Raw genomic sequence first — 9,309 nt, 5'->3', positions numbered from 1 at the left:
CTTTACTCCTGCCAATCTGCACAATTACTTGCTGGCTGAACTTTCAAAGTTTCTAACTTGGTCTAAATGAAGACAAACTAGGTAACTGCAGTGACGGAAAAAATGTTCACTCTGTGCTTTTGCCGTATTGGAGGAATAGCAATAGCATACCTTGGATAATGGTCGGTTATCACTAAGATACGTTCATACCCGCCTATCCGACTTTTCTAAACTTAAAAAGTCAATACAAACCAGTTCACGTGGTCTTGAAGTCTGAATTGTTCTAAGTCTGTTTTGTGTTTCTCTGGAGTTTTACTTCAAACACATCTACCACAATTTCCCACCTTATCTACCACATCACTATGCACCTTGGGCCAGTAAAAATCTCTGTTGTACAAACCAAAACGTTCTATCGCTTCCTTGGTTTTCCATGTCATCATGTAAACTTTTAAGAACCACATCATGGATCTTATCCGGAAGCAGGGATGGGGTAATGGTAATTTGTAATTATATATTAATTATATATAATTGGGTGTAATTAATTACAATCTTTGAGGTTATTGAAAGTAATGTGTATTTGGCCAAATGTTCAATTACATGTGATGGTAATTTAATTAATTACTTACAAAAAAGGCAGGTAATTCCAATTACTTTTCAATTACTTTCAATTTCACACTGATGTACATATAAATATGAAACTTTCCAGTACCCATTGTTCCCCGCACTATCAATGGTACAAGGTAAAGTTAGGAAGAGTAGTTAAAAAGCATTTAACTATTGTTATATATATCATACTAAATATTTTTCAAAATTTATTTTTTCAGTGATTCAATATTTAACCATAAGTTTCCCAAATTTAATTTAGTACATGTATTTGATGAATTGCTTGATCTCTTTTTTCTTAAAAAATGCTCATTTTCCTTCTTATTAGGATAATAAGTGTGTCAATTAACATTGAATTAGTTTAAAAAATAACTGTTTATTTATAAACAAAATCAGTGTTATCTAAATTATATAAACTATTAATTAAGTCATGCTTTGTAATTGATAGCCTAAAATGCTTGGCTTCAAATTGGTTTTAGTTTTTGATGCCTTACATGTCCACAGGGTGTGTTCCCTTATTGCAAACATTTGATAATTACATGTAGGTACAGAACAACAGGTGTGAATTGTATTTTGATAACAATTAAAGTCTGCCTCTACCTGAGATTAACCTGTATTTGGCATTGTATTTATAAAGAAAAAATAGTGGATAAAAATGCAAACGAGAAAGTTTTCATAAAATAGTTTTGCAGAAATACTTTAGTTGACATATGATAGGTGTAGGTTAGGGGATATGACTTTCAAATGTTTATTGAATATCAAGGTGATATGGGACACCTTCATATTGTGACTTTTTAAAATAAACAATAAAACCAACTTTATATTTTTACTTTCCAAAAATTGTTAATTATAAGAGTAGTTAGCAAATTATCAAACAGTGAAAGTATTTTGATTATGACGAAATTTTATTCACATTATAGACATTCCTCCTTACATGTTTATGTGTTGTAGATAAATCATGGATTTAGTAAATTTTGATGAAAATGTAATTTGTAATTTAATTAATTACTTTTGCAAAGTAATTGCAATTTAATTAATTACATTTGAAATCTCTTGTAATGCTAATGGTAATTTAATTGAAGAATTTAAGCAAGTAATTGTAATTTAATTAATTACTTTCCATTGTAATTGACCCCATCCCTGTCCGGAAGTTAATCAGCTGCTCTATTATAAAAGTCCCTACTGATTCGTCTATTATTCAGATGAATTTCACTTCATTTGATTCTAAATGTATACGAAACCTATTAGTTGTCTTCACAGGAAAAGAACAATGTACACACAAATTGTTAATAGCAAGTTGCCTTGCTTCTCCACCATCACCAGTAAAATCTGCACAGGTTCTTAACCGTCTGGATCGTTTGTAACCAAAACTGGGATTAGTAGAGGTTGCTGCATAAAAGAAAGTTTAATTACTTCTTCTATGTACCCCAAATCGGGCAAACTATCACCGTTTGCACCATAAACATCGATATGAAATTCTGTAATCTCATGCAAACTTGTTTTTTTTTTCTAAAGAATTGTGAAATGCTTCAGAAATAGTACCACTTTCATCTACCAAGCTAAGAACGTTTTCACAAATTTTGATCGTTTACTCAGGTCTTATCCTTAATCTTGTAAATTTTTAATAGGGCTTGAACTAGTTTTCTCTCCCAATTGCCCTGAAATAGAAGAGACTTCTCTTATAGGATATTCTCTTTTGTTACCTTGTTTCTTTTCCAGATTTTCCAGTCTTTTCTCAATTCTTTTGGGTGCTTGAGATGTTCATTTTTCATATCTGTGCTGTCTTCTGTCTGGTATGGAGTGCAGCTGCTTTGACATCTTTGGTCTGTTCCTGCTCTACCTTTTTTTATTTCTCTAAGTAAAATCTGACAATCTGTTATCTTTGCATAAACATATTTGGTGGAATCTCGTAATGACTCACATTTCCTTCTAATATGTCCAAGATTCGATTCACTGTTGGTAATTAAACTAGTGATAACAACAAATAACTTGCATACTTACTTACTCTTTTATGTAATAATCTTATATTTTGGGATCATCTTACCTATAAAGGTCTTTAGCTTTTCTTCTTCCTGATCTTTATCTTTTCCTTCTTTCTTCTGCTCGTCATAGGCCACTTCTTTCCCTCCTGTTGCTATACTTATTATACACAAAACTGCTGGAAAATATAATCCAAATGCTCATTGATTATAAATTCAAATTCAATACATTTATCCAGTCATCACCCTTGTAAATGAAAAAAAATAAATCTTAAGATTATTAAACCACAGTAATATATTTGTCTAACTGTTTTTCTAATACTCTAAGTGTTACTCAATATAGATCTTTTAAATCAGCCTCTAATTCTCTAAAGATTCTTCTTCATATACTTTATACACTACTTGTAAATCTTAAGTACAAGCAATGGTAAGTGATGAAAGAAGACTTAATTTGATGAGAAACATAAACACAATTGGATGAATAATAGCATCTTAAAAACACAAACACCTTCTCCTTCTGAAAACAATAACCACAAATAACCAATATCCAAAATAAATTCAGTACCTTTTTCTAACTTTGCTCCCCACTTCCTTACACATTAATAAGTGGAAAGCTAATAGGAGAAAATAAGTCATGTCTTTCGGTCTCAAAATTTCAAAAAACCTCAATGACTATAAATAGCTAATGGGTCCCCCTTTTTTCCAAGAAATGTGTAAGTTTTATGATTTTACACACACTTTCAACTCTAACCTTTCTCACATGGATGATGAAATACAACAAGATGAAGGATAAAGCAGATACACACAATAAAAGGACAATTGAAATAAATATAAAAATTGGTAAATCAATCATACACAAAACGAAAGTAGCATTGTCTAAAATAGAACACAGGGTCGACTCACAGTCTAACTAAAGTCTAATGTATGTCTATCGCAATTCTCCAGTAGTTCCAAACAGAAATCGGTTTAGTCCTTCGACGTTATCGAACACAGTCCTTGAAATGGATATTAATTGCTACAATAAACAGATACACGCACAGAACATCTCTCGTCTCGGCTCGCTCTAGCTCCACATTTGATAGGTTTGTAACGTCACACTTTCGTGCTCGGTGTAATTGGGATCCTGCGTCGCGAGTACAGTTTTCCAACGCTGAATATTTTACAGAATATTGATAGAAATTTATAATGAGCTCTATTCAATTAACTTTCTAAGAACACTGAATATTTGTTTTTTCTTTCTTGTTTTTCACACACAAAGCACATGTACTATAGTATGGACTAATTATTTAGTAAACGAATTTGGAATTATATCCCTGTATTATTTGTATTATCTGGTCACCTCCAAAAAACGTTGGGCGCCATTGTGACGGTGTCTTTTATCAAAGTATCAAAATATGAATAACCAAAGGTTCATATATAAGTCATTTATTGACGGTGTCTTTCATCATAGTAAAAGAATATAAACAACCAAAGTCCCTTGATGAAGGTTCATATATAAGTCATTTATTGAAGATCATATGTTTAGAATAGTAAAATGATGTAAAAGTGACCTAAAATGAAAATGAAACGCTCATACATTTCATTCGTGCAATATTAATTATTTATTATTCAACAAGTAATGAGCTGTTTAAACAAGTTATACTACACACAATGTCGTAGATCAATTGGATTATAAGGATCAGAAAAAAGTATAATGCATCTGTTATCGCGATTGATTTGAGGATCCCGTCCAAGAAATGATTCGCCAATCTAAATTTTTTGTCATTGGTTATTAAAATTTTGAATTCTCATAAAAAAATCTCATATATTTAAACTTATAAACAATACATAAAAAGACAATCATTGGATTCTTTTTATTGGAATCGTATACATCAACTGACTAACCTAAATTCCTGGGGAATAACGTATCAAATGTAACAATACTGAGAAATAGATTATGACATTTTTTAAAAGTTGGTTACAAAGACCTCCTTTTGAATAAAGATATTATGAGGTTGCAAAACACAATTAATTATCACCGGTGGACTAACATCAACATTATAGATTTGACTTTGAATGATTATTAAAAAGTAATACAAGGTTAGTGACATTGATGTGATGATATGAATATATTCAGTTGCTTACATAGTTATGTCAATAAATGCAGCATATATCCTCGAGAAAAAAAAAATTAACAATGTTTTGATACTTCTATGTTTAACTTTGAGCAACATTGGGGCCCCGGTATTTGGTCAGGGGTCACTGTACAATTCAGAATCTGCATTATCTGAGGATGCTTGCATAGTAGTCTCACAAACTGTAACATTCTCGTTTTTGGAAGAACATTTTAAACATTTTTCCGTAGACATTTCTGCTTGAACTTTGAACCCATCTTGGAGCTTAAATATTGGCCCGATGGTCATGGATCTAGCAATTTAGAATTCACACTATTTAAGGATGTTTGCAAAGTAATAATACAAATTGTAGCATTAAGGTTCTTGAGAAAGAAATATTTTCCCTATATATTTTTATATTAAAATGTGAACCCCTCTTGGGCCCCAGTTTTGGTCTCGGTTAAACAATTTAGAATTTTACCCTCTAAGGATACTTGCACAGTAATATTACACAAATTGCAACCTGCAACTGTATTTCTTGAGAAGTAGTCATTTCAACATTTTCTCAATATAGTACTTTGTTAAACTTTTAATCCCTCTTGTTGCCCAAGAATTATTATGAGGGTTATGGCTTTAACAATTTAGAAACCTCACTTTATATATAAGCTTAGTTATAAGCATTATCGGTACCGTAGTTCGATTTTCATAGACACTTTATTTCTTGATGACCATCAGTACATTCAGTACTTTGATTTTAATCAATATCGTACTTTTCTCTATGCTACTTGTTTCTGTTGTCTATAATAATAAAACGCGCCTTGGATTAAGATACACATATAGTAACAGACCAACATTGCTTACAAAACTATTTGTCATTATATCTTGTGTTTAAATCGGGCTCGAAGTTCAACATTGTTTTTATTTTTTTTTTCGTAAACACTAAAGTGAAAATAGACATACGTTTTGGGTTGTGCGATTTGACGGTATGTAAAGGGTTGATTTAACGTTTATTACTAACCTTTTTTATTTTTCTGACACTTCTCGTGCATGCTTATTTATTAAAGAATCTCACTGCTGTGATTGCTAATATACGTTGAGATTTTAATAACACAAGCACATATAATCAAATTTTTCCGGTTTATGGGTATTTGTTCATAAAAGGACAAGTAATAAGATATTTTTTATTCCTCATATTATTGCCTTGTTGAAAAAAATGGCAGATATAAATATTTAGTTCTAAAATGGGCATTGTCACGATTATGGTCAAAAATTATTTTTTCAATTTTAATGTTTACAATGCTTCAGTGAGGCATTTTTCATAGGCAAACAAAATGTGAGTGTCATTTGATGAGTTATAAGCGAGTTAAAAAGCTCTCTTCGCTATGTAAAGAAAGCGTTTGTTTACATTTCGAATGTTGAAGTGAAAATTCCAGTTTTAGACCTAATATAAATGTATTAATCGTAAAGGAACTGTTTATTTTTGCTTTAAATGAATAATAAAATAGACAACCCAGCTTTAAAATGATTTTTACTGGTATATTGAACCTATGTAAACAAAAACAGGACACGAGCCGTGTTTACATGACGAAGAATTGTGAGTTTTGCATCTTGCTTAAAACTCAACGACTGGCACCCAAATTGCATTTGATCATTAGAAATGCATTCCTAAAGCATTGCAAATAATAAAAACAGAAAAATAAAATTTGACCAAAATCGTGACCATGCCCCTTTAATACAATGTTGTCTTGTACTAGGTGTACCATATTCTCTTTTGAGAAGTGGACAGGTATAGCCTACATCCACTTCGGAATGTAGATATTGAGAAAGTGATTTGACCGCGGGTTAGTGTTGATTTTTTGTGATATATGGATGAAATAATGTTTCAAATTAAGAAATAGTAGCTCTGTTATTAAAATTCAGGGAAACTAGGGTCGAAACATGGGTCGAAGTGTAAACCGTCCTTGGTTCTGACATTTACACATTTTCCAGAATCAGATTTTGAGGGCCTGCGAAGAGAAGAAGATGAGGGCTATGCCTGTCCACTTCTCAAAAGAGAATAGGTATACAACGGTTTTTCATTCATATATCATTAGGCAGGCGGGTAAAAGAGAAAACAATGCTATAAATATAGCGTCTGAATCAATACAACATATTGTTGTGAAATCGATAAAATACAAAAAATGTATTATATATATATATGCTACATTTTTTATTTTGTAAATTATCAGTTTTGAACAAAAAATCTAAATACTAAAAGAACTAAAAGGTCCAAGCCTGGAAGAAAGTGTTCAAACATACACTGAAGGTTATTAAAATATATGTGGAGAATTAAATTTAAATCGGGATTTAGCGGATGAAATCGACCCCCCCCCCTTTGTCAAGGACATATGAAATTTTAAGTAAACTTTCAAATCTTATTAAAGACGATTTTTCCATCTACAATCTAAATACAATAAGTATCACAAATAAATACTGTAAACATTACTTATTTTAAGAATTGTGTAAGAAGGACTGTTTTGTTTTTAAATATAAGAATAACCTCTTTAGCGTTTCTTATTTCACTGAGTAAACGTGGAAAATGAAGAGAGAATGCATGAATTTATGCAGTATCGCGAAAAACACAGATTAATCTTAAGTTATTTTAATATATAAAATATGAAAAATACGAACAAGACATTGCACAGTATGTTGCAAAAAAATATTCTATAACCCGATTCTGTGGGTTATGATATTTTTTAGGTACCTCATACCCCCATGAAACACCAAAGATAAGCATTTTTTGTGTAAATCTCTCTAAGAGTGGGAACATTCTAATTGAAAAAAAATCCGTGTAAATGGTTAACGTGTAAACTATAAAGAAAATATATAACTTTCAAAACTCATTACAGAAGTCACATCAAGTTCCAGGTGACAACATCAAATAACATGTATCACATTTTCACAGATTAATCACCCCCCATTTTTTGTAATATCTAATCATTTAGATCTTTATTTAACAAGGCAAACGATTGAATATCAAAACTTGAAAAAAAGTTTAGAATAAAAACTTCAAAGATATAAAACAAATACCAAAAAACTCCATTATTATTATAGTTTCTCGTAACTAGTCTGAATTTTTTTTTTGTTTCTTAGGTGACCTTTTTCGTTGAGCATAGACACACGTTCTCATCACTGAAGACTTGTTAATTAAGGCTAAATAATTATGCAAATCTTGCTTACCACAATTGAAACGCTCAACAATCAATTGTAGCGGGACTTGCCCTAATGCAGTGCACTCTGATGTTAAAATAGATAATGACGACACGAATGTGAAATGAAATGAATTTTACCCCTGGAAAACGTTCAAAGGGTTCTCGTTTATCATTAACGAATACTGAATGTTACACGTATTGATTTTCATCGATTGTTCCCCTCCCCATTTTATTGATTTTTGTGCCCCATTTTATTGATTTTCGTCGATTGTACCTCTCCCCAATATTCCATACTACTGGATCTGCCTCTCTGTTCATTTTTTTTTGTAAAAATGCAATGACTCAGAAATCTAGAATGAAATTGAATTAATAAAGTTAAAGAATACATTAAATTTATAGAATATATCTTTTAAGGTATTGCATGCATAGTGCCATGTCAAAGTAAAAACAAAATGCTAATTAATATTATCTAATTACTATTTAAAAGTTCTTTTCTATCAGATTACAAAACTTTACAACCAAGATAGTTTAAATAAACTTTTTATATGTTAAATAATAACTTCTTTCTTTATATACAGATCTTTATTTCTGAAACCTGTAATGTTTTATTCATTCGACTGTAAAGTCAAAATATCCATTTAACAATATTATTATCTGTTAAATCATTTTTTGAAAAGGTTAGTATCAATTATTTGGAAACTAAGAACTGGTCAGTGAACATTTTAAACTGATGTAATAATTTTATGCTTGTTAGTTCTCACCAGATTTTGCCAAAGTGTAGCAAAGCTACAGAGCATATGCATATTGTAAATAAGACAATGTCAAACAAAGATTACAGTCAATAACTAAGAAAAGAAGATAATTATTTTTTATGTTCATTTATTGATGTTCATCATTTTTAGCTCACCTGAGCGGAAAGCTCAAGTGAACTATTCTGATCACATTTTGTCTGTCGTCCGTCTGTAAACTTTTTATTTTCAACATCTTCTCAACAGCCACTGGGCCATTTTCAACCAAACTAAGCACAAAGCTTTCATAGCCTAAAGGGGATACAAAGTTGTGAAAATTAAGGACCACGCCTAATTGCAAAGGGAGATAATTAGGAATTGATGAAAATTTTCGAGAAATTTTCAATAATCTTCTTATCGCAAACCATAAGACCAGGAAAGCAGAAACTTGTGTGGAAGCATCCTCAGGTAGTGTAGATTCAAATTTGTGAAAATCATGACCCCCGGGGGTACAATGGAGGGGTTAAAGTTTAACATAGGAATATATAGAGTAAATCTTTAAAAATCTTCTTCTCAGAAACTAATCAGCCAGGAAAGCTGACACTTGTGTGCAAGTATTTTCAGGTAGTGTAGATTCAAAATTGAGAAAATCATGATCCCCAGGGGTAGGGTGGGGCGACAATGGAAAAGGGGGGGGGGGGTCGAAGTTTAACATAGGAATAAATAGAGTACATCT

At 31.3% G+C, this 9,309-nt stretch overlaps 1 long non-coding RNA gene across 2 annotated transcripts; it reads right to left on the bottom strand.

The window, feature by feature from the left end:
- Positions 1 to 1,513: 1,513 nt before the first annotated feature.
- Positions 1,514 to 3,773, bottom strand: LOC128169254 (uncharacterized). 2 transcript variants are annotated; one of them, XR_008241514.1, is made up of 4 exons: positions 3,465 to 3,773; positions 2,627 to 2,740; positions 2,286 to 2,436; positions 1,514 to 1,971 (listed from the first exon to the last, which is right to left on the bottom strand). It is a non-coding gene; the product is annotated as an uncharacterized LOC128169254 (long non-coding RNA). The 2 variants fall into 2 exon arrangements; XR_008241515.1 differs by having other exon boundaries at positions 2,627 to 2,737.
- Positions 3,774 to 9,309: the final 5,536 nt, after the last annotated feature.

Source organism: Crassostrea angulata, unplaced genomic scaffold, assembly GCF_025612915.1.
Source record: "Crassostrea angulata isolate pt1a10 unplaced genomic scaffold, ASM2561291v2 HiC_scaffold_112, whole genome shotgun sequence".
NCBI classification, from domain to species: domain Eukaryota; kingdom Metazoa; phylum Mollusca; class Bivalvia; order Ostreida; family Ostreidae; genus Magallana; species Magallana angulata.
This window is presented reverse-complemented; position numbering and strand designations above follow the sequence as displayed.